This window comes from Cryptomeria japonica, chromosome 8, assembly GCF_030272615.1.
Source record: "Cryptomeria japonica chromosome 8, Sugi_1.0, whole genome shotgun sequence".
Classification (NCBI taxonomy): Eukaryota; Viridiplantae; Streptophyta; class Pinopsida; order Cupressales; family Cupressaceae; genus Cryptomeria; species Cryptomeria japonica.
In genome coordinates this window covers 221,410,516-221,438,369 of record NC_081412.1, presented here as the reverse complement: position 1 = coordinate 221,438,369, position 27,854 = coordinate 221,410,516, and positions in this window count along the sequence as shown.

Sequence of the window (27,854 nt, the reverse complement as noted above, 5' to 3'; positions counted from 1 at the left end):
TCCAAAAATTTCTGCAACTGATATCAACAAACTGTCAGTTCTTTATCTAATCAATCTTATCAAATTAAATCAATCAATCAAACCTAATCAATTCTATCATGTCTTATACAGGATAAATCCTTCCTGAAACCAGACGATCTGATTCTGATTCATGTCTTATACAGCATGGATCCTTCCTGAAACCAGATGCTTTGGTCATTGTTGTCTTATACAGGATGAATCCTTCTTGAAACAAGACTGGATCTAATCAATCAAGATTTTTCAATCTTACCGATCTAGGCAATCAAACTAATCAAAGAACTCGCACTTTCATCAAACAACAGTTGCAGAAATCAAATCAAATCTATCGAGATATCAATCTCGCAAAAACTCCAAAGATCAATTATCTCAATTGATCTCCCGAGGGGGCATCATCATACTGGAATTTAGCAATCAAGAGCTGGGGCATCCTTTCAAATCAATACCATCATCAAAATGAGATTATTCTTTGAATCAACGCGTCATCACACCTCGCTTCATAGAGGGGCAAAATGTATACACCTAAAAATGGTCTGAAGATAATTAATTAAATAAGCAATTATTTAATTAATCTCCCTCCCCAATTTAATTGAATTCACTAAGCAATTTGATTAAATCTCTTTGTCATCTACTTATTAATAAATCTAAGGATTTATTTAATAGGTTCATTTCACCCCCATCAAAATCAAAATCATTTCTTCTAAATCTCCTAATTAATTAAAACAAATCATTTATGAGTTGTTGAGATTAATTAGTCATTTTCCTAATATTTGAATTTTTAAATTCAAATTCTCCTAACTTCTACCACTCCTAAACCTAACCCCTTCTACTTACCACCATGTCCCCTTTCATCCAACATCTTCTAGAACCTTTGTGACACTTGTCACTAAGTGTTCCCTTTCATCCTACCTCTTCTAGAAGCCTCTTGACACTTGTCACCATAGAGATGACAGATGTTCCCTTTAATCCAACTCCCTTTGCCAACCTCCTCCAATTTAACCATTGATATCTTCAGGTCAATCTCAACCGTTGATTCATGCCAACTCACCCCTAGCCTTGGAAAATACTATAAATAGACCTCATTTTGAGCAATATGGATCCCATCTCATTCATAGCTTAAGCATTGTTATTATAGGCATCTAGCTTCTAGTTTATCATTTCTTAGCAATGTTATCATGCTCATTTTTAGCTTAAATCTTATCTTCAATCATGCTAGATCAATCATTCATGTAGCTTAATCATGCTATTCTTGCTAGATCATGCATTTTTAGCATTCAAATCCTCCATCTAAGTGTAGTCGAGTCACTGGAATTTGCATACTAAGATCTGAGAGCAAAATTCGTACTCGCATTTACTAGGAGGCAATAAGTCGATTAGCTATGGTTTTACATTTCATTGATTTAATCTACTAACCATGCTTGTAATGATTTATTGAGTGCATTGTGTTTGCAGGTATAGGTACAATTCACAGAGCACGACAGTATGTGTTGAAGTCTAGATGTTTATCTTTCAAATTTCTTGATCAAGTAAATGGAGAAGAACCACAAAGGAAGGTAATATACGCTTTTACTCCCATAAATTCTTTTCATGTAGAAAATATTGAAAATAATCCATTTCAATTTCTTGAGTTTCATGCTGATGATTCAATTAATAAGGATGGAATTAAAGAATATGATGATTTTTCGATGGATTCTTATGAGGATATGAGTAAAAAGCATGGTACTTTCAATGATGAGTTTATTTGTCTAAAAAAGGAAGAAGCCATCTCTGCCAAATCTAACCCTATGCTGGAATAATATACTCTTCAAAAGTTGTAGTCATCAGTTAGTTGCATGCATTGAAAATGGTTTATCTTGTGGTCAAAAGGAGAAAAGCTTGGTCTTTAATATTTGTTTCTCACTTCCTGATGAAGTTAGTAAACCCATAGTCAATATTGAGCCGAATCATTTTACAAAGGTCTTACATGAAGCCAGGAAAGAAACATACTGTGATCCAGAAGTTTGTGATGGAAAGTGGTTATTTGCATATGAGTGCGTATATAGATTATTGTTGCATTTCGTGAATCTTAGAGTTAGCAGTGAAGTAGTCACCAGAGGACCATTATCCTTTGCTACATTTCATGGCCACAATCCATTGCTGAGGAAGGGCTCATATTTATCCCAACCCATTAAGGGTTTCACTTGAGCAACCTAGTGTACTTCCTGAGATAAAGGGGTTTCCCACCTCTATACATATTTTCAAATAAAGTTTTTGGTTTTTTGTAGGCTTTAGTGGTTTTGGCTTTCCAGTTTTGGATTTTTGGTTTTTCCAGTTCCCCTCCCCCCTCTGCAAAGCAGCGCCCTTTATTCCTGTAATTTCTTTGACCCTATTGCCCAATGGATAAGGTATTGGTCTCTCTGAGAGATGTTATAGATTCTCTTCGTCCTTGTAGTCCTCATCCCCCTTTAGAGCCTATTGTTACTCTAGTTTTTGAACTTGGAAATTTTTAAGTTTTCACTTCCCCGAGTCGTATCTTTGTTATTGAAAAATATCACGACTTTAGTCTTTATGTTTGCCTAAGTCTGTAATTTTGAACCTTCTGATTCAACCCCATGGTTCAAAGGTTCAAAGTTCAAAGGTTCAAGGTTCAAAGGTTCAACATGCACAATAATGTAAAGGAAAATTGATTAATGAAGCATATTGTGGGCTAAGTCTATAATTTTGAACCTTCTAATTGAACCCTCGTGGTTCAAAGGTTCAACGGTTCATTATGCGATAGTCATATCTGTTAGTTTGAAAATGCATCCAAAAAAGTTGTGAATTTTTAAAATCTAAAGACAACCCTCCCTATATTTTGGTCTTAAGTATTCCGAGATTTAATTTTATGACCATAATAGCCCATATGATATATTATTTTCTCAATGCATCAAATTAAAACATTTTTTAAAAAAATTAAATCAGTTGGAAAGTAGCAATTCCATAGGAAGGTGAAAGGTTAAAAATAAATATTTTTGTAATCAATAATCTTTTCCAAGAATCAGTTATGTTAACTAAAAGTCTCCTCGAAAAATAAGGAGGATATATATGTAATGAAAATAAAAATCTAAGGGGGGTTCTTTCCCTTTTCTTGTTGGAGACTTACGTTGCAACAGGGAGAGATTTCAGATTTTCTATTGTAAAAGGGGAAAAGAAGAATGTAGTTTTTTGTTTTTGGGCATAATTATTGTACAAGAATAAGATGATCTTTGAGTCATTCTTTTTGCATTGTGAGAAAGGAAGAAACATATTTTAGATCTGTGTGTTTGTGTGTATTTATTTTGACTATAATTTGGATTGTGAGTCATTCCAGATATTATTATAATGCTTTCTTGTGCATCCCAGTTATGTGTGTGTTTCTTACAGAGACTTTGATTTCTCATTCATTCATATGTATGAAAGTAAATAATTTAATCGCTTTCCTCTTTGTTTTGGGTATCTGGGCAAGGATATTTATGTCTTTTACTCCAATATCTTCTTTTTTATAAATTTGTTGTTCGCGTATGTGTCATGGCTATGAGTAGATGTTAGTTGCCTTTATTGCTTTCTGGTTAATAGCATATTCAAAAAATATACATTTTATCCAACAAAGGGAGTTGTACCTTCATATCAAAATTTAAAGAGCACTTGCAATTGCCATTACAAGTGACTCAACTGTTGGTTCTTTGTCTTTCAATTTGGGCATTTTTGAGTCATTTTTGAAAGATATTTAAGAAGGGAAAATATGTTAACCAACAAAGATGTTTCAAACAAATGTGTGCATTCATCATCTTGATAGTACTATAGGATGTTATGGATTCATGATTCTGGATCCTTGTCCCTTTACGTTTCTTTCGTGATGGTTTGCAAGTTCTATTTTTGGGTCTGGATTGAAAGGTTGAGTAAAACATATTGGTATGAACTGACTTATGTGTTTTTGGTTTGAACGGTTGTGTATAGACCCTTTTTGGAGATATTTGGAAGGTGTTCCAATATGGTATGAACCCTTAGATATTTCCTTTGCCTTCCACGTGTATTTTATAGATTTTTTTTTGGATCGGTATTGCATATACACAGTACATTTTAGGCCAACTTGATAGAGGTTATTGATGATCTGGTTGATATATAAAGGACAGAGTACTTGAATTATAACATATAGATAGAGAGTGTGGCATATGGATGTGATGTGTGCCTAATACTGATGCGAGCTTCATTGGATGTTTGGGGAGTTTGTTGGATATTGTTGGAAATATGTTGCAAATATGTGCTTTAAAGATATCTAAGAGATGCGTTGTCATTCATGTCAACATATTTCTTTGTCTATGACAATGTTGTAGTGAGTTCAATTAGTGGGTTTGTTCACCATGTTGATGATCAGAGTTTGTAGATTAAAGGGTTTGTAGAGGATTGTGTATAGATGATTCAATGCAATTTTTATAGGTCCGCATGAATATTTGAGTGAATTATGGATATCTATGTTGTGGCTGGTTTTTCTGTTGTTCAGTGGTGGCAAAGTGTCAGTAATTTGATCTGCATTGTGATATCTTGATATGTAGATTTGGATATGTGTTTGGGACTTTGATGTGTATCTTCAATTTAGGTAGTCTGTGGTTTAGAGCTTTGCAAGTTATTTTTCAAGGTTGACAGTTATTGCAGTTAATGTTTTTGAAGTTCGGTATAATGACGATGTGATTCTAGTAATTCAAGTTGAGGTGGATTTTGTGGTGGTAATTCATGATGGTTTTGGATTTTTTTAGATCACGTGCCTTTTGTGTTGGTGGTCTTTATTGATCATTGTGCATGTAATTGATGATTTTCTCTAATGTGTTAGTGTTCTTCGTATTTGTGGCTAACAAGATGCTTGTAGCATGTTGTGGATGTTCAAAGCATAATTCTTGGAGGTGTTTCATATTCAAGGTGTGTGGTATGGGTTTGTGCTATGTCTTAGCTGACATTGTGTGGTCCACATTTGATAATGTAGCATGTATGATTATATTTTTGTAATTAGATGATGAGTGTTGAGCCAGCCATGATTATATTCACAAGGTTGATGTCATGTATAAATTAATGTAATATCTTTGTAATTGAGTGTGTCGTGGATGAGTGTATGAGTGAATAATGTATTAATCTTTCAGAGGAAATGAAGAAGTGTGTAGAGGAAGAAGTTGTTATGTGCTTAACCGATGTAGCATTTAAAAATTGCACCATTTGCAATTTTGACCGCGTTTAGGGCCCTCTCCTTATTGTTTTCATCCTTATGCTTGATCGAGACCTATTTGTGCCTCCGCCATGTCATAAACATCACATTTTCATTTTATGCCTTGTTGGGACCCATTAACCTTGGCCCAATTTGGGGTAGGACCAAGGCGTGGCACCTTGGTCCTCACTGGGACCATGGCACCACACCATGTTCCTCCCTAATTGGGGCCTAATTTGGACCCTTGGACCTATCTCAAATCTGAGTGGGAAAAATTTCTCTATGTCAACCTATGTCAGAAAATTAATATGTTTGACGATAGACAAGTATCTAAGGAGGTCTTCCTTTCTCATTTGGGGGACATCGATGATAGGTGACAAAATTGGGAGAACTATAATCAAGCAATCAAACATCCAAGCATTGAAGCATTCATCATCAAGAATCTCTAGAGGTCTTCAAGACTACATATTCTTCATTTATCCATTGTGGAGCAACATTGCATCAATAATTTGCAAGCATATTTCTATGTTAGGGTTTTGTCATGTTCATGACATTTTATACAACATATATGATTACATTCAAGAAGAAAAGCATCATCATCATTCATTACAGATCTAAAGCTATACATTTCCATCATTTTATTTCAAGCATTTGTAGTATTTCATTCAACGTTGATTCCTCAACTAGGGTTTGACTTAGGCAAACCCCTATTCCTAACCTTTTTCCCCTTCTTTCTGTGTACAGGAAACAAGTGCATAGTTGTACTTCTGAAAATAAGCTTCAAACACAGAGACGGAAAAACCATTTTTTACGCATAGAAAATTTGGAGAACCAAGAGGCAATGCCCCAGTCCTTTATTTTTCAGGGCATTTTCATAGGGTAGATTTGAATCAACTCGTATTTCTTAGATCCAAGTGCACGACTAAATCCCAAACCTGCAACTTAGTATTTTCTCAGTTTTGTATTCAATTTCAGCACTTAACCCTAAATCAACATTTCAACTTACAAAAAAGGGAAAAAAACATCATAATCAATCAATCCACTTAGTATTAAATCCTTATCTAATTTGTGATTGAATCTAGTGGATTCCTGCCCTCTTTTGAATGCAAAGGAAATCACTCCCTAAAAGTGAAAATTGATTTGGGGATTTCTCCTTTCATTTTGCAAATTATCAAATCAAATGTTCCCCTTTACAATCAAAATTGTAACCAGGTGTTAGGAGATTATATTCTATCAGTTCATGATCTTTCAAATGTGATATGAATTTGTTTGTGCCCAGAATAAAAGTTATTTCATCAATTGGTATCAGAGAATGTTCCTCCAAAGAAGCTTAACTGCTTGAGGTGATCCAGGATGGCGTCTTATAAAAAGGAAGGTCCAAGATTTGATGGTACTAATTACTCTCTTTGGAAGAGTTGCATGGAATGTCATCTGAGATGCATTGGCAAAGCTTACTGGACTATTAAAAAGAACAAGTATACTCTTCCTGCAAATGGACCTTCAACTCTGGATGAGATAAAGGAAGGTAAATGCAATTTAGGGCTAAGGAAGCATTGTTGAGTGTCTTGACAGATTCTGAGATGACAAAGGTTGTGGAATCGTAGACTACTCATGAGATCTGGAAGAAGTTGGAAACTCTGTATGAAGGAGATTGTTATGTGAAGATTGCTAAGTTGTAGAGCCTAAAAGGAAAGTACAAGATGTTGAGGATGGGAAAAGATGAGAACATTACTTATTTTATGTGGAAGTTGAATGAAGTTGTGTAGAATATCAGATGTGCCGATGGAAAGTTGGAAGAATTAGAGATTGTTGCTAAAGTGTTCAAATCTTTACCCACATCCTACAAACACAAAAAAATTTCTATTGAGGAGATCTAGATCGTGACTGATGTAACCAGAGACATGTTGATTGGTAAGTTATCAACCTTTGAATTGAGTGAGTTTGGCTATTCCCTTCCTAAGATATAATCCACATTCAAAGCCATTATTTTCGGAAAGGATAAGCAAACATATGATCCGGGAGAAAGTTCTTCAAGGAGGATGTCTAGATATAAGAAAGAGATGAAAGAAATAGAAGAAGAAGAGCAAGAGCTTGATGAGCTTGAAGCACTAATTTCTAGAAGATTACCTAAAGGAGTCGGTAAGTATGAAGAAAAGTTGCCTTTTAAATGTTTTTCTTGCAATAAGATAGGTCATTTTGCCTCAAGATGTCTGAAAAAAGTTCCTAAGAAAACTTTCAAGCCTAATGGTGAATCAAATAAAGGAAATACAAGTGATAATTAATGGGTGTTTATAGCTACCAAGGAAGATGATCCAATGCCTACTGATTCTACTCGTTGTATGAATGTGGAAAGAGATTTGGTTGCAAAGGTTGAAGAGAAATATGAATGAGTGATAGACAGTAGATTCTCTCATCATATGGCAAGTGATAAGAGTAAATTTGTGAGCTTGGAAAAGTATGAAGGTGGAGTTATAAAGTTTAGAGATGATAAAGTTGGTATAATCCATGGTAGAGGTTCTATTTCTCTTGATGGTAAGCACAATAGTAGTGATGTCTTGTAGGTAGAAGGCCTCAAGCATAATATTCTAAGTGTTGGACAAATGGTTGACAAGAATCATGATCTTCATTTCAAGAATGGAAAGTGTAGAATCTTGGGTAGCTTCAGAATAGAGATTGCATCAGGTACAAAGACTGAAGGTAATATCTTTCACTTGAATAGCTCTGATAAAAGATGTTTGTGTTGGTAATATGCTGGATTTGGTTAAGTGTTGTCATTGATGTCAACATTGTATCCTAGTTGGATATGGTTCTTCTATCCCGGTTAGACTTGGTGTTTATCCTAGTTTTGGCTATGATTCTAATCCGGCATGATTAGATCCCTAGATTCATTTTTGGATGGTTAGTCAAGATGGTTATATGCTTGTCATATTCTATTGGTTCATGATTTGGTGCTCTGGAAGGTATCGCTTATGTTCCCGATTGGTATTTCCTAGTACTGATTAGCTTTACCAGTTAGCGATATTTGATGATATGGTTCAGTGATTCTAGTCCGACTTATGGAAATGGTTTCTAACATGCTAAAGGTGCTTCTTGATCATTTTCTAATTGTTTGGTGGTTTCACATTGGTTGGTGTGTTGATATGGTGGTCCTATTTGGATCCAGTTAGATTTATGTGTTATTACTGAGGCTTTCTGTCGATTGGTGAAACGTGTTGGATATTGGTCTTAGCATGATTTCTAGTGGATGTAATTGTTTGGGTATTTGATTTAGGTCCATTCTATGTAATGTAAATTATAATATTGGTCTGGTAATACCATGTGATGTAATTTTTATAATTATAGGTTTATGGGTTTAGGGTTTAGCTGACCTTATCAATAAGGTTGATGATTTATATTTATAGGTGACTTATTCATGTAATTTGGGTATGGTATGGTATTGATGGATATGTCTGCATTATCAGAGAAAGGTTATGTGCGAACAATGATATATCATTGTAGCGTCCTAAAATTGCGACACTTGCAATTTCGACTGCATTTCGGTCTTCACGATGGCGACGCAACACGCAACCTGAATGGAGACCCCGAAACTTGCTCACGACACTGAAAACTGCATTTTTCAAGCACCCTGGCCTGAACCTCCTTGCACCCTGCTGTCCCGGGAGGTGGGACCAGAGCGCCCAGCGCCCTGGTCCTTCAGGACCAGGGCGCCCAGCGCCCTGGTCCCTGGGTCCTATTTTGGGCCCGGTCTCCTAAGGGGTCTCGGGTCTTTTTGTTTGCAAATTGGAAATTAACTTTCTTGGTCGGCCTAAGGTCGGGAAAATCAGTCTATCAGCCCTAAATGACAAGTATATAAACTACATTTTCCTCTTTCATTCGGGATGAGGGAAAAGGCGTGGAAATTATACTCAAGCATTCAAGCATTCAAGCATTCCTTCAAGCAATTGATCATTTCAAGTCTCCATTCAAAGCTAAGTGTTGCATTCAAGACAAGGATTCAACCATTGAAGAGGAGATCACATACAACATACTACATGCTACAACATATAACATACAACATCTAAACCTTCGCACATAAGGATACAAACATCCTTAGAACAAGGTATTAGTACTTGTTTTACAGTCATTTACATTTACAGCTCTTGCTCATTTCTTGGTTAATTCCAAAACCGGGGTTTGACCTAAAGGCAAACCCCTAATCCCTAACCCCCCAATCGTCTTCGCTTTTTTGTGTGTAGGTTGCAGGTACGCGGCTGAAATTGAAGATCTGGAATCCTTGTGCAGAGACGAACAGATCCCCCTTCGTTTCGCGGATTTTTCGGAGGACCGTGGCGCTGGGCGCCATCGTCCCGACAACTTTTGCTCAAATTTGCAGGACAGCGCCGTATCGACATTTTACTGCTAATTCCAGGTCCGCAGCTTCATCCTACATCCCTAACTCAGTTTATAAGCGAATCTTTGTCACTTTCTATGCATGCTTAGCTTAATTCCTTTATCAACATTCTTTACAAAAGAGGGTAGCCTTGCTGTCTTAACCCCTTGAAACACATTTAGCATCCAATCTTGCATTGCGTGGGATTGGATCTTGTGGGTTTCAACCCCTCTTTTGAATGTAAAGTCTCTCCCCTAAGTGAAAACCATCGAATCCTAGCGAACCTCCCTTCTCTCTCCTCGGAGTTGGAAGAGGGGAGAACAACTAGGGTTCGATCGCGATTTTCCGCTTTACATTTTGGTGAACCTGACGTGAACATCATTTCTGATTTTTCATGCTTAGATCTGAAAAAATTGATTACATTTCCATGTTTGATCTTTTGCAAAATTTTAGAGGTGATTGCATAAAAACCCTAAATTTTTCTTTTTAGTAATTGAACTTGTGAAATGTCTAAATGTTAATGTCTGTTTTAGATCTACCCTTCTATTACAAATTATCAATTCATATTTATGCTTTAATTTTGAAAATTAAGTGGTTAAGTGTCAAAACCCTAATTTTTGAAACCCTCTTGATTCAACCTTTGTCCGACAATTTCACTGATCAAAACATCTCCAAATCAGCTGTAACTTTGGATTCTGCAATAAAATCACAACATCTTTCATCCTTGAAAATTTGGAAAAAAGTTGCGAGGACCGTGGCGCCGAGCGCCATCGTCCCCGACATTTTTTCCGGAATTTCGGGAGCGAGATCTTACTGTGTTTTTCTGCTAAAATTCAGAATTTTGGCTGATTTTATCAATTATAACACCTTCAAAATTACAGTCAAAGTTGGTCTTGTGATTGCTTGGATTAAGGCTTTTAAACATTCAAAAATCATTGAAATTAAAATTTTGTGTCAAAATTGTGTTCTTACTGTCCTAAATCTGAAAAGTGTGTTATCATTCATTAAAAATTTCAGTGCTTTATTCAAATTCTTGCAATTTGTGACTTTTGAAATTAAGTGCTTAATTACAACAACTTTGATTTCCGTTTTCAAAATTGAATTTTGCGTGAAATTGAGTCAATTTTCAAATTTCAAAATTTGCATTGCTCTTGACATTCCCTCTAAAATCATAAAATTCAAAATTTCAGTTTCCCTCTCTTTTTCAAAATTCAAATTTTGCATTTTTCGACAATCTTGGTAGGGTTCAATTTCAAGATTGCAACTTTAACTTGGCCTATCTACAGATCGTAAAATCACTCAAATTTTTCAGATTAGCTCTAAAATCATCATACCTTTCATCCCTGCAAATTTTGAAAAAAGTTGCAAGGACCGTGTTGCACTCCGAGCGCCACGGTCCCGGACATTTTTTCTGAAATTTCGGGAGACTGTCGTGATTGCATTTAACAGCTTAAATCCAGAAGATTGGCTGATCTTACTGAAAATTGCTACCTCTAAAATTCAAAATCTTCTCTCTCTTTCTAGTGCATGAGTTTTACAACAATAAGCCCTACTTACACTATTCCCGTTAGACGAAGCCGTAGAATTAAGTCTTTCCGAGGTTTAATTACCGAGGAGATGGAACCTAATTTGAATAGCCTTTTTAACGAGGACATGGGTAATTCCTCTAATCCTCCTAATGATGAAGAAACTCTCCATGAGGTTTCTGAAGAACAAATTTCGAAATTGGATAACCAATTTGACGATTTTCGACAATGGATATCTCAAGAATACCCTGATAGTCAAGCTCTTCCTTTAATTGAGGGTCTAAAACGTATGCTTCAAAGTGATAAGAATGGAATTGATATTTTGCGTGGTATTGCACACATTGTGGATTCGAATGTGATGCCTATGAAAAGTTGTGCCAAAACATTAGGTTATACACAACCTCCTACTCAAGTCAATCATTCTATTCCTTTGATGACTTCTATTGCTAGCATACCTACTTTTACATCTAACAAAATGGCTACTTCTACACAAGACATTCCTCCTGTGATCACCAGTCATGGGGGCAACCCTTCTTCTTCAGTTAACCCTCTTCCTTCATTTAATCTGACTTCTTCATTCACTCCTTCAATGAGTGTTCCTATTATATCTCCACAAATGAACATGACGCAAGGGGGCAATTCATTTAACCATTCCATTCCTCCTTGTAGTGTTCCTCCTGCCCAATCATCTCCTATGACTAATTATCATAGAGTCCCACCACCTTACTCTTTACCTTCTTTCAATAACATAACACCTCCATCTCAATCTAACACATCCAATATGAATTCTTTGACTGAAGCGACCATTAACAATCTTGCACAAACTGTCTCTTCTTTACAGCAACAAATTGCCTCTATGAATCAATCTAAGTTTAGTGTGCCCACATTTGATGTTGTGAGCCCACTTTCTCTTGACATTGTTCGAGCTATCCCTCCTAAACATGTTGAAATCCCGCATTTGGAACTTTATAATGGTAAAGGAGATCCTCTAACACATGTTAAGACTTTTCAAACAATTTGTACTGATTTCGCTTATGACCAAAGGTTGCTTGCAAAACTGTTCACTAGAACATTAAGAGACAAAGCCCTACAATGGTATTGCTCGTTGCCTTCCTATTCTATTACTTCTTTCAAACAACTTGCAAATGCTTTCATTCAACAATTTCAAAACAATATAAGTCCTAAAGTTACTTTGATTGATTTAATGCATTGTAAACAAGGTGTTAAAGAAAAAGTGACTGATTTCATTGGTAGATATAAGCATTTGTATGCTCAAATTTCTTTTCCAGTGCCTGAAAATGATATTCAAAGAATCTTTATTTCTAATTTACAAAAAGATATTCGAGACAAACTTCTGTTTTCTGAGTTTACTTCTTTCCAACAGTTGTGTGCCACTCTTCAAAATTATCAACTGACTGTGAGTCAAATGGAACAATCACATCCTATGGCTCCGAGTGATAAGGGTGATAGCAGTCAACAACCATTTGGGAAGTTTAAACCGAACAGAGATTCCATCAAATTCAATGAAAACATCATCAACAACAATGTGAATGCAGCATCAGGTGTGCCTCCTATTTCTAAATTTTTCAAGAAAGAAAGAAAGTATACTCCTTTGAATGAATCATTGCATAGTATTATGAATAAGTTATTGGAACAAAATGTGCTTACTCTTCCTCCTATAAGGCAAATTGATCCTGCAAAGATTACTTCACCTTATTTTGATAACAAATCTTTTTGTCAATTTCATCGTCAGCCTGGGCATGATACTGAAAAATGTTTTTCTTTAAAGGGTAAAATTCAAGATTTGATTGATAACAATACTATCTCTGTTTCTGGAGTGAATGATAAAGGCAACACATCTGTAGCTCCTCCTAACCAAAATCTTCAGATTTTCACTGATCCATTGCCTTCTCATACCTCTAATGCAATTGAGGCTAATGATTCCTCTCTCTCATCTGATGGTCTTGTGTCTATGACTCCAAATGTGATTAACTTTGTAGAGCAGCAAGAAATCCCTAAAGAACCTTCCATCACATTTGATTCCAGTGAAACCATTAGGGCACCTGATGGTCCTTTATACATAGTTGCAAAAGTTAAGAATACACCTTGCCGTGGAGTGCTTATTGATCCTTCGTGCATGATTAATGTTATTACTGAAGAATTCCTTTTTACTTTGCAATTGAATCAAGTGATATATGACAAAACAGATGTGATTGTGAAATTATTTGATGCATTTTCTTCTCCTGCAATTGGTTCTATTACATTGCCTATTGAGGTCCATAACAAATCTCTTGATGTGAACTTTGCTATTATTCCATCTGCCGAACAATTTCGTGTGAAGCTTGGTTATCCTTGGCTATCTTCCATGAAAGCTATTGCTTCTCCTATTCATAAGTGTTTGAAATTTCCCCATAATGGTGAAGTTGTTACTGTCAATCATAGTCTCTTTAAACCAGCTGAAAGAACTTCTAGCGTTCCTATTGATTACTTTTGGCCTAAACAATTCCAATCTCTTCCTCCGCGAAGTGATCATCTTTTCAAATCTTATCAAAAGTGGAAAACAGATATGATCCTATCTATAAGTGAACCTAGAACACCTAAACTTGACATTCCTATCATTCTTGAGAAGGAAGTTCTTCCTTTGAAAGATAAAACTAATGTCTTTCCTCAAGAAGATTCCCAACCCATCCCTATGGATGTGACTATGTCTATGCCTAATAAACTTCCTAAGAGTGGACCTATACCTCCTCGTCATGATGGACTTGGTCTTCTCCCTAAACCAAAAATTCCTCCTTTATATGGAGCAGTTCCTCCTCCTTCTTTTTATAGAGAGAAGAGACCTTCTTCTCCTATTATCCAGCCTAAGAGACCACAACCTAAACACCCAAGTGCTAAGGATGAGAACATTCCTCCTCCTCAATCTTCTCCACTTCCTACTAAGACTAGACGAAATCGTTCTGCACGTGAACGTCGGCGAAAGCGTCGTCTTAGAGCTCAAACTTTGCCATCTCCAAAAACACCTTCAACAAGCATTATTCCATTTTCTCCTCAGCCGGACATTGAGCCTAAATCTCCTAAACATAAGATGCATGATGGTCTTGATCCGGTGCGAGTTAAAGATCCTATTTTTATAAATCTTGATGATGATATAGATGAAAATGTTATGCATGATGAAAATGTTACTCCTCTTGCTTCTGATAGTGAATATGAACTTGTTGATGTTGATAACCATTTATCTAATGAATTTTCTAAAGCACTTATCCTAGCTCCTAGACAAGAACAATGTGACTCGGAACATGAACATAGCCTGTGTTTGGATCTTGTGATAGCTCCATCTGCTGTGTTGGATGTTCCTCCTCTAGCGTGTTCCCTGCCTTCTCGAAACATTGATCAGCAAGATCGGGGGGTAGATGACGTGCTAGACTAGTTTCATTAGCATAGCAGATTCTCTCCTCCTCTCTTTCGTTACTTCTTCTATATGTTATTCTCATTCTTCTATTTGTTGTCCTTAGTGTTGTCTACTTGAGGATGATGCAAAGTATTGAGATCTCTCGATCTCTCTCATGTTGACTCAAAAGACACATGTGTTCCCTTCTTCTAGGTCACCTTCCTTGATTGGGGAATGAAGAACAATTATGCATACATACATATGATATATATACATGAATTATCGTACAGCATACTGACCCCGAGGAAAGCGAAGTCACCTCGTGCTTTGTGTTTTGTGTCTATTATCCTTGGGTTTATCTCACACTTGGGGGCTAAATCCTTGTGATAACGTGCTCCTTTCCTTTCTCATTCTTATATGTATCACTACGTTAAAACAATCACCCCCGGTGAGGCATGTGCGATCGCTTTAACGTAGGGGGGCATACATCCCGTTCATATCTTTTCAAGATACTTGAAAATTTCTTGGTAAATTTAGCCTTGCCTTGAAAATTTTTGATATCTTTCTTGCATGACTCATAGTGAGGGAACCTTACTACTGACAGTCATGGTTCTTCCTCGTGATCTTCCCTTTTACTTTGTCAATCGAAGTCGTAAGATCCTTAGTCCACTGGGGGCTTGGTGTGTCTTGCCTCCTTGACGTGGTGAAAGTCTTTCAATATTGTTTCCTTGTACTTTACTGGAAGTATGAGCATACATACTCCCGCTAAAGTGGGGGCTAAATGTAGTGTCCTAAAATTGCGACACTTGCAATTTTGACTGCATTTCGGTCTTCACGATGGCGACGCAACATGCAACCTGAATGGAGACCCCGAAACTTGCTCACGACACTGAAAACTGCATTTTTCAAGCACCCTGGCCTAAACCTCCTTGCACCCTGCTGTCCCGGGAGGTGGGACCAGAGCGCCCAGCGCCCTGGTCCCTGGGTCCTATTTTGGGAGGACCAGGGCACCCAGCGCCCTGGTCCCTGGGTCCTATTTTGGGCCCGGTCTCCTAAGGGGTCTCGGGTCTTTTTGTTTGCAAATTGGAAATTAACTTTCTTGGTCGGCCTAAGGTCGGGAAAATCAGTCTATCAGCCCTAAATGACAAGTATATAAACTACATTTTCCTCTTTCATTCGGGATGAGGGAAAAGGCATGGAAATTATACTCGAGCATTCAAGCATTCAAGCATTCCTTCAAGCAATTGATCATTTCAAGTCTCCATTCAAGGCTAAGTGTTGCATTCAAGACAAGGATTCAACCATTGAAGAGGAGATCACATACAACATACTACATGCTACAACATATAACATACAACATCTAAACCTTCGCACATAAGGATACAAACATCCTTAGAACAAGGTATTAGTACTTGTTTTACAGTCATTTACATTTACAGCTCTTGCTCATTTCTTGGTTAATTCCAAAACCGGGGTTTGACCTAAAGGCAAACCCCTAATCCCTAACCCCCCAATCATCTTCACTTTTCTGTGTGTAGGTTGCAGGTACGCGACTGAAATTGAAGATCTGGAATCCTTGTGCAGAGACGAACAGATCCCCCTTCGTTTCGCAGATTTTTCGGAGGACCGTGGCACCGGGCACCATCGTCCTGACAACTTTTGCTCAAATTTGCAGGACAGCGCCGTATTGACATTTTACTACTAATTCCAGGTTCGCAGCTTCATCCTACATCCCTAACTCAGTTTATAAGCGAATCTTTGTCACTTTCTATGCATGCTTAGCTTAATTCCTTTATCAACATTCTTTACAAAAGAGGGTAGCCTTGCTGTCTTAACCCCTTGAAACACATTTAGCATCCAATCTTGCATTGCGTGGGATTGGATCTTGTGGGTTTCAACCCCTCTTTTGAATGTAAAGTCTCTCCCCTAAGTGAAAACCATCGAATCCTAGCGAACCTCCCTTCTCTCTCCTCGGAGTTGGAAGAGGGGAGAACAACTAGGGTTCGATCGCGATTTTCCGCTTTACAATCATTCAATGAAAGGTTGTGAAGGCTTTTGGTGTTGTTGGACAGACATTTGTGCTTAAAACATAACTATATCAAGCATTAGGAGATGCTACTTTCACAGTTCATTTTCTCTAGATTGAAGTCCGATGTTTTTGTAAGTCAGCGAGACTTCCCTTTTGTGATAAGTAGCGAGCTCTAGCCAATTGGCCTGATTGCAAGTGCATTCTTCATTGTAATTATTTCACATATTGCTACAGAAGTATTATCTGATTGTGGGTAGGGTTTCCCACCTTGGTTTTTCCCTTTACTGGGTTTTACATGTCAAACATATTGGTTTTGTGTGTATTGTGCTTTCGTGATTTATTCTTCATTGTGTTGTACTTGTTGAGATCTGATAGAAGGTTAACAATCTGTGATTATTGTTTAAATGGTAGAAAACTGATTCACCCTCCCCCCTCCCAGTTTTCTCCTGGTATCAAAACTATCTAACAATTGGTATCAGAGTAAGGCCCTCTCTGTAGAATCTTAACCGCTTGAGGAGATCTGATGGAATCAACATCAAGTTCTACATTTAATCCCTACCAGAAGGAGAGTCCCAAATTTGATGGTACAAATTACAAAATATGGAAGGAGTGAATGAAGATTCATCTAATATGTCTTGGAGCTAAAGTTTGGGAGATAGTTGAGAAAGGGTATATACCTCATGATCCTAATTCTAGAACACAAACACCTGTAGATGAATAGAAGAGAGCTGAAAATGATGTCAAAATGAAAAAAGCATTGTTAAGTGCCCTATCAGATGAGAAGTTATTGAATATCATAGAGTTGGAGAATGCAAAGCAGATCTGGCTAAAGCTTGAAACTCTTTATGAAGGTGACCAAGCAGAAAAGATTGTAAAACTTGAAGGTTTCTAGGTGAGATATGAAACTTTGAAGATGGAAGAAGATGAGAAGATAAGTTCTTTCATGGATAGAGTGAATGAGATTGTCATGGAAATCAAATGTTGCGGTGGATCAGTTAGTGAGGATGAGGTTGTGTCAAAGATTTTGAGAGTTCTACCTCTAGCTTACAAGATGAAGGCTACTGCAATTAATGAACTCCGGACAACGTCAAGTACCCTTGTTACCAGAGATACATTACTTGGGAAATTGATTACTTTTGAGCTTGAGGAACTTGGAGATTAGAGTGCTACTAAAACACAAATTGCATTTAAGGCATCTGCCTTCGGTAAGGAGAAGATAGATTGGAAGGAGTTATATGCTAAATATTTGGAATACATTGAGAGAGAAGATAGAGAACTTGAAGAGTTGGAAGCCCTAATTGCTAGAAGAATCCCCAAAGGACCGGCTGAAAGTAAGTATGAAGGAAAAGTTCCTTTCAAATATTTTTCATGCAATAAGATTGATCACTTTTCTTCTAGATGTCCTAAAAGAGCTGCTAGGAATCATGAAAGATTTATGAGGAATTATAAGCCTAACCTGGGATATCAGAGCATATATAGATTTAGAAGGAATAATGATAAATTATGTTATTATGTTGGTGATTATTATTTTGGTATTACTAACAATGATGATGATGATGATGATGAACGTGTAAGTGGATCCAGTAATGGAAGCTCTGATAAAGATTGGGTCTTTATTGCTATCAAGGATGATTCTTCGGAACCTGTCATTGAAGTGAGTCATACTAAGGAGAAGGCTTTAGCTACTAAAATTGAAGAAAAGGATGAATGGGTTATTGACAGTGGTTGCTCACATCACATGACCGGTGACAAGAGGAAATTCCTAACTCTGCAAGAGTTTGATGGTGGACTAGTTAGATTTGGAGACAACAAGGCTTGTAGGATCAAAGGAAAAAGAACAATATCCTTGGATGGTAAGACTAATACTGAAAATGTTTATTATGTTGAAGGATTGAAGCATAATCTTTTGAGTGTAGGTTAGATGGTGGATAGAGGATTTTATTTACAATTTAAAGATGGACAATGCAAGATTATCAATAGATCTAGATTGGAGATTGCATCTGAAACTTAGACCAAAGGAAACATCTTTCATTTAAACTTCGGTGAGAAGGCTTGCTTGATTACTTTGATTGATGAAATCTGGCTATGGAATAAGAGGATGTGTCATGTAAACTTTGATTTCATAGTCAAGATCAGTTCAACACAAGCTATCAAAGCTTTTCCCAAGATTGTTAAACCTCATAATCCAGTATGTAGAGAATTTTAAATGGGTAAGCAAGTTAGAACTTCTTTCTGAAGCATACATGATAGATCTAATGAAATTATTGATCTTATTCATATTGATATGTGTGGACTGGAAAGGACTAAAATCTTTCAAGGTGATAAATACTTTATGTTGCTTATTGATGACTATTCTAGAATGATGTGGGTTGCATTTGTGAGAGAAAAATCTGAAGCTCTTGAGAAATTCAAAATTTTCAAAGCTATGGTTGAGATAAAAACAAGATTTAAGATAAAATGTTTAAGATCATATCAAGGCGGTGAATTTACATCTAGTGAGTTTAACAACTTTTGTGAAAAGCATGGAATCAGAAGACAATTTTCTACACCAAGAACCCCACAGTAGAATGGAATAGTGGAAAGGAAGAACAAAACTATCTTAGATGTTGCAAGAACAATGATTATGGAAGCCAAATTGACCAATATCTACTGGAGAGAAGCTTCCAATACCACAATATACACTTTCAACAGAGTACACATAAAAGGTGATATCGCTAAGATTCCTTATGAATTATGGTTTGGTCATACTCCTACTATCAGATATTTTAGAATTTTTGGAAGTAAATGCTAAATTAGAAGAGATGATGCCTTAGGCAAATTCGATCCTAGAAGTGATGAAGGAATATTTTTGGGTTATTCCACTAAGAGAAAAGCATATAGATGTTATAACAAAAGATTGAATAGGATAATGGAAAGCATAAATGTCAAGGTGGATGAGCAAGGTAATAATCAGATTAGATCATATGATTATGGAGTGGAAGATGAATTTGTCGGATCAGAACAGGAAGTGCAAGAATTTGTTCAGAGAATAGATCCAATTGCTTCGGTAACATCAAAAAATTCCACTGGGACTGATGAAGGGCATAAAGAATCAGAAATTCAAGACAATTCGAAAACTCCCAGGTATGTGAAGCTGAATCATTCAGAAGATCAGATCATTGGAGATAAAAGGAAAGGTGAGATGACTAGAAGAATGTTAGCTGCTGAAGAGGTATGTTTGATTTCTCAAATTGAACCAAAATATTTTATCAAAGCAAGTAAAGATGAGAATTGGGTGAAAGCAATGGAAGAGGAACTAGATCAGATAGAAAAGAATAAGACTTGGGAATTGGTTCCTAGACCTAAAGATAAAAATATTATTGGAACTAAATGGGTTTTCAAGAATAAATTAAATGAGGAAGGTTAGGTTGTGATAAATAAAGCTAGACTGGTTTTCAAAGGGTACTCAGAGGAAGAAGGAGTTTATTATGATGAGACTTATGCTCTGGTTGCAAGAATTGAAGAGGTAAGACTATTTCTTGCCTATGTTGCACACAAGTACTACAAGGTATATCAGATGGATGTCAAATATGCATTTTTGAATGGAGATATTGAAGATGAAGTCTAGATTGAGTAGCCTGATGGATTTTCTTTATCAGAGGACAAGGACATGGTTTGCAGATTGAAGAAAGTTTTATATAGATTAAAACAAGCCCCTAGAGCATGGTATGCTAGATTAGATAAATATCTCTCAAATCTTGGTTTTAGAAAAGGTAATGTTGATAGTAACTTATATTATAAGATTGAGCATGATGACATACTGATCATTGAATTCTTTGTGGATGATATCATATTTGTTGGAGAAGAAAGTTTATGCATGAAATTTGCTGATGATATGATGAATGAATTTGAAAGGTCTATGATTAGTGAGATGAAATTTTTCTTAGGTTTGCAGATTACTCCGACTGATAAAGGTATTTTCATTTTTCAATCTAAGTATGTAAAGGAATTGCATAAGAAATTTGGACTTGAGAATTCTAAACCTGTCGGTACTCCTATGATAACCAGTTGCAAATTTTCAAAGGATGATGAATCTCCTAGAATAAATCCAAGTAGATACAAATCGATGATTGGTGGATTGTTGTACTTAACTCAAACTATATCTGATATAATGAATATTGTTTGTATTGCTTCTAGATTTCAATTAGATCCTAGAGAAACTTATGATATTTCTTTTAAAAGGATATTCAGATATTTGGTAGGTACAATAGATTATAGGTTACGGTATCCAAAGGATGATGATTTTAGACTATGTGCCTATACAGACTCTGATTGGGCAAGAGATGTGGATGATCAGAAGAGCACTACAGGTGGTGCATTCTTTCTTGGAAATAAATTGGTTTCATGGCTTAGCAAGAAACAATCATGCACTTCATTATCTACTATTAAAGCTGAATATGTAGTTGTTGCAACTAACTATACTCAGATTTTATGGATGAAATAGATGTTGAAAGATATAAGGGTATGTTATGATGAGCCTATTTTCATTCACTGTGATAATACTACTGCTATTGATATGTCAAAGAATCTAGTATTTCATTCCAAATCAAAACACATTTCTATAAGGTATAATTTCTTGAAGGAAAAGGTTGAAGCAAAGAAAGTCAAATTGATTTATGTGCCTACTAAGGAACAAATTGCAAATATTATAACAAAGCCATTGCCTAAATATACTTTTGAATATTTCAAAGATCAGTTGGGGGTCACCACCCCACCAGAAGAGACTTAGAGATACAGGAATGCATCAATCCAGTGACCCTATCAGACATACTTTCTAATCTGGGTTGATGAGATGATGATGCTACTCAGGGAGAGTTGTCAACTGTTTGGTTCAGTTTTTTTGGTTTGGTATCCATCCTTTTTCATTGATGTCAAAGGGAGAGATGGTGTTCATGTGAAAAATAGTTAATCTTTGGGGAGATGGTGTTCATGTGTTCATCAGTTAATCAAGAGGGAGATATATTTCATATCAATCTTTGGGAGATTATTGGCATTCCTTGGCTCTTGGATATTTTTCACATCCAGTGTTCCATCAATGCCAAAGGGGGAGATTGTTGGCAAAATGCTGAATTTGGTTAAGTGTTGTCATTGATGTCAACACTGTATCCCGATTGGATATGGTTCTGCTATCTCGGTTGGACCTATCTCGGTTAGCCTTGATGTTTATCTTGGTTTTGGTTGTGATTATGATCCGGTATGATCAGATCCCTAGATTTTATTTTGGATGGTTATATGCTTGTCATATTCTATTGGTTCATGATTTGGTGCTCTGGAAGCTATCGCTTATGTTCTCAGTTGGTATTTCCTAGTACCAGTTAGCTTTATCAGTTAACGATATTTGATGATATGGTTGAGTGATTCTGGTCCAGCTTATGGAAACAGTTTCTAACATGCTGAAGGTGTTTTTGGATCATGTTCTAATTGTTTGGTGGTTTCGCATTGGCTGGTGTGCTGATATGGTGGTCCTATTTGGATTCGGTTAGATATTATGTGTTATTAATAAGGGTTGTTGTCGGTTGGTAAAACATGTTGGATATTGGTCTTAGCATGATTTCCAACAGATGTAATTGTTTGGGTATTTGACTTAGGTCCATGCTATGTAATGTAAATCATAATATTGATCTGGTGATACCGTGTGATGTAATTTTTGTAATTGTGGGTTTATGGGTTTAGGGTTTAGTCGGCCTTATCAATAAGGTTGATGATCTATATTTATAGGTGACTTATTCATGTAATTTGGGTATGGTATGGTATTGATGGTTATTTCTACATTATCAGAGAAAGGTTATGTGTGAACAGTGATATATCATTCAGCGAAAGGTTGTGAAGGCTTTTGGTGTTGCAAGGCAAACATTTGTGCTTAACCGGAACTATATCAAGCATTAGGAGATGCTACTATCACAATTCATTTTCTCTGGATTGTAGTCCGATGTTTTGTAAGTCAGTGAGACTTCCCTTTTGTGATGAGCAGTGAGCTCTAGGCGGTTGGCCTGATTGCAAGTGCAATCCCTATTATAATTATTTCACATACTGCTGCACAAGTATTATCTCATTGTGGGTAGGGTTTCCCACCATGATTTTTCCCTTTACCAGGTTTTCCACATCAAAAATATTGGTGTTGTGTGTAATGAGATTTCATGCTTTATTCTACATTGTGTTGTTCTTGTTGAGATCTAGTATAAGCTTAACAATCTGTGATCATTGTTTAAATGGTAGAAAACCAATTCACCCCCCCCCCTCTCAGTTTTCTACCATTATCATAACTGTCTAACAATTTGATTTGTCAAGTTGCTAAAAGTTGGTTGTGGCATAGAAGGATGTGTCATGTGAATTTTGATAACATTGTTAAAATAATTTCTACTCAGGCTATGAGAGATCTTCCTAAGTTGATGAAACCCACTAACCCTATGTCCAAGGAATGTCAGTTAGGGAAACAAACTAGAATATCTTTCAAGAGTAAGAAGCATTTTTCAAATGGATTATTAGATCTTGTGTATACTCATTTGTGTGGACCTTCTAGAGTTAGAATCTTGCAAGGAGAAATATTTTTATGTTGTTGGTTGATGATTATTCAAGGATGATGTAGGTTACTTTCATAAGGGAGAAATCTGAAGAGTTAGATAAGTTCAACATTTTCAAAGCTATGTTTGAGACTGAGACAGGTCTGAAGCTAAAGTCCTTGAGATCTGATAGAGGTGGAGAATTCATTTCTGGTGAGTTTAATGCATTTTGTGAAGAGCATGGGATAAGAAGACAATTGTCTACTTCGAGAACCCCTCAACAAAATGGAGTTGTGAAAAGGAAGAACATAATCACTCAAGATGCTGCTAGGACAATGATGTTGCAAGGAAATGTTCCACATGTTTATTGGAGAGAAGTTGTGAGTACTATTGTCTGCACTCTTAACCGAGTGCATATCAAAGGTGATATTGGTAAGACTCCTTATGAATTATGGTTTGGTCATGCTCCTACTGTTAAATATTTTAGATTTTTTGAAGTAAATGTTAGATCAAAAGGGATGAAGATCTAGGAAAGTGTGATGCTAGATGTGATGAAGGAATGTTTCTTGGTTATTCTGTTGGCATTTGCATGAAGATTGCATTAATGATATGTTATGTTGTCATTGATGTTAATTGAACCGGTAATGGTATTTATGATATTGCTGATATTGTTGTTATTTATGATATTGGCTTGTATTCGGAAGGAAGAGCTTTGAGGAAGATGTTATAAACCGATATGTTAGTTTGTGAGTTGACCCGGTAAACTGATATATAAGGTTAAACCCTTTTCTATGCAATGTAATCGGTAAACCCTACCAGTTGATTTTTGTTAAACCCTAACTGATCAGTTTGTTGGTTTAAGATCTAAAGATGAGCGGTAATGATGGAGACACATGTGATCATTGAATGAGGATAAGTTTAGATTGTTTTTGGTACGTTGTTTATTTGTTTGTTGTCTAGGGAATGAGAAAAGTGGATTGCATCTAATGCATAGTGCGTGATGAATTACAAAGTCCAATGAAGCGATGATCATGGAGCAGTTGGAATTTTCTTGAAGAATGTGAAGAGATTGTTATGATTTCTAACGATCAAGATTGAACCAACATGTTTGTAATCTCTATGAGAGAATTAGGTATTTGTTGTGTTACCGACCTAATTGATTTGTATTTAAGGTCGATGAAGTTGTTTGTAAAAGTGTTGGCTAAAAACAAGTTGAGTGTGTGGTTGCCTAACCAGAGAATGGATCTGTAGTTTGTGTAAAGGCGTATTGAAGCTTAAAAGGATCTGGTCAAGCAAATGTAGTGCTATTCCAACAGATCAAAAAAACTCGTTGTTTTCTAACAATTACAATGGAATTGAAATCCCCTAATTGGGTAAGCTCTAACAATCTTGGTTACTTATTAAATCCTCTAACAAGGTGGTCCATTAACTTGGATTCTCAAACCCTCTACCAAGATTACTCCTAACAGGGTATTTTCCTTTTTCATCAAGGCATTTTGTAAATCCCTTAACCAGGTGATTCCCAAAAAAATCAGTTCTAAATAGGACTTATTGTAAAAGCTGTAACAAGCTTGGATCCTAATAGGGTGAACTTCAAAAGAGTTTAGATATCTATCCTTGTGAGTCTCATCTCACCATGGTTTTTACCTATTTGGTATTTCCACATATAAACATTTGTATGAAGTGGTGAATGTTTTTGTGGTTATGATCTTATTTGTTGATTTGATTAATTTCTAATAAGGCATGATAACTGGAAGCATTGAGAGATTGAATATGTTGAGATATGATTAAGAATTTTGATGTTTACAAGATTGATGTTGTTTACTATTAAGATGTTATAACAGTTAATCAATTGATGTTGAGTATTGATCTTGATAAGTGAAAGTTTACTTTGTGAGTTTGATTTTGAGATTGGGAAGTTTGTATCAGTTTTTTAGTATAATAATTCATCCCCCCTCTCAGTATTCTACTGGATACTTATTCTTTCATCATACCATCAATTGGTATCAGAGCATCTCAGGTCCTCTTTAACCTAAAAGCCTAATAGCTTGAGGAAAAGATCTTGTAGATCATGACGAAGAAATAAGGTCCAAAGTTCAACAAAGATAACTATAGGATATGGAGTGACAAAATGAAGATTTACATTAAGAGTCTTGGTAGTCAGTATTGGGATCATGTAGAAACTAAGTATATGACACCTACTGGAACCCTAACTGATAATCAAAAGAAAGAATAGCAAGAAAATCATCAAGCATTGGAATCTATTATCAGTTCCATGTCTGATGTTGAATATGTATATGTTCATGGTCTTGAAACTGCATATGAAGTATGGAAAAAACTTGAAGAGATCTATAGCGGTGATGAACATGTTAAGATTGCCAAAGAAGAGAGCCTAAGAGGAAAGTTTGATGACATGAGAATTTCTGAAGGTGAGAATATCCAACAGTATGGTCAAAGGATAAAAGAGATGGTTGGTGAAATAAAGAGTGCAGGAGGGAAAGTGGAAGATGCCATAGTAATCAGTAAGGTACTAAGAATCCTGCTATCGGTCTATGCTATCCGAGTTGTATCTATTCAGGAGCTGAAGTCCATTGACAAAACAAAGGTAACTCTTGACTCTATCATTGGAAAACCTACTTCTTTTGAATTAAATGGCTATGATGGTAGTATACAAAAATTAGAATATGCATTCAGAGCTTCTGTCTCTAACCCATCTATGAGAAGAAGTAGAGATACCAACGATAGCTATGAATCTAGATCCAGCAAAGATGTTGATGATGAAGACATCTTAGTGGAACTTGAAGCATTGTTGCCAAAACAACTGCCTAGAGGCACTGGGAAATATAGAGGTAAGCTACCTTTAAAATGTTTTGCATGCAACAAGATTGGTCACATAGCAACTAACTGTCCTAATGGTGAAAATGAATACAAGAGAGACAAATTCAAGAAGTATAAGGGAAAAGGTAAGAGAGATTGTCTTATAACAGTTGATAGTGGTATTACTGATGAAGAATCTGATGATGATGCTAGTGAAGATATTGTGTTTGTAGCTACTAAGAAAGAGATATCATATCAAAAGGCACTAGTGTCCAGGATGGATAACTCTAATGATTGGATCATTGATAGTGTTTGTTCACATCACATGACCGGTGATCAGAGAAAATTTCTTTCCTTGAAGGAATTTGATGGCGGTGTTGTTAGATTTGGCAATGACTCACCCTATATGGTTAAAGGTAAGGGAGTTATTTCTCTTAATGGAAAGAATAGTGTTGACGATGTCTATTGGGTTGAAGGCCTAAAGAACAATCTTTTGAGTGTGGCACAACTTAATGACAAAGGATACCCACTGGAGTTTAGAAATGGTATGTGCAAAATCTTTGACAACAAAGGTGAATTGATTGCAACCAGGAAACAGACCAGATGTAATCTATTTCATCTTAATTCTAAAGTTTGCAACTGTTTGATTGCAAAGGTAGATGATAGCTGGATTTGGCATAGGATATTTTATCATACAAACATTGATAACATTGTTAAAGTGAGCAAGTCCAAGACAGTAAGAGGTCTACCTCAGCTAGACAAATCAGTTAATGCTCTTTGTAAAGAATGTCAGTTAGGAAATATGACTTATTCAACTTTCAAGAGCAAGTCCTTATCAGCAGAGCACTTGTTAGATGTGGTTCATACAGATCTATGTGGACCAATAAAAACAAGAATCATTCAAGTTGATAGATATTTCATGATCTTCACTAATGATTGTTCAAGGATAATGTGTTAGTTAAGATGAGAGGGGGGGGTGAATCATAAAAACTTAATCTTCAATATATTCAATAGATTCAACCTCGATAGCCTTTACTGATATGCAACTATGACTGTAAATCATTCAATACTCATAAACAGATACACTTAAAACATCATAACATATTTAACACCAGATTTAACGTGGAAACCCAAATAGGGAAAAACCACTGTGAGATTTTGGACCCACTAAGAAATATACCCTTCTAGAGTATGCTCAGTTAAAAGCTAATCCTATTAAAGATTACAAAATGGTGTAGGAGAACCCTTCAAAACTCTTTCTCTTTCTTTTTTTTTTTGGTGACATGCTTCTTTAGAAGCCATTGTACATGAATAAGAGCTATGAGCTCATGTGTGCTAGACTAGGTCCTAGTTAGGGTCCTAGTGGAGATCTTAGGGGTCATGAGTCAAGATTGTGATTTTCCTAAAAATGGAGGGTATGTGTGTCCTTGAAGTGTTAGGGGTCTTTTATAACATGGTGGTGTCCTTAGGCTGGCCCATTGTGGGTCTAGGAGTCATAAAAAGCAACATTGGGAAAGTTGCTCAAAAGTTGCAAAAGTTGCATGACAACTTTTAAAAGTTGTCAAGCAACTTTTCCACCATGATGTCAAGTTCTTTAGGTTAGCATGGAAAACCCTAGTTTGGGCACACAAATCAAGGAAAAGGTAGTATAAGTACTTGCAAACCCTAAATTCATGGGTTGGATGTCAGACATTGTATAGCCCTCGCAAAAAGAGATCAGACTGAGACTGTAAAACTGTTACCAGTCAGTTTGAATGAAGAAAAAAGAAAGTTAATGGATTGAGAAATGTCCAAATCTATGTGGAATTTTTGTCATGGTGTAAATACTTTCATTTCAAGCAATTAGTTTAGGTTTTTACTTGCAAAGTGAGTGTGTTTGTAAATAGTTTGTAAACTGCCTTCTTACTGTCCAGTTTTGGACAGGATTGTGTAAATGAAGTCTTAACTCCATTCCCCATTGTGGAACCACCATGAAAC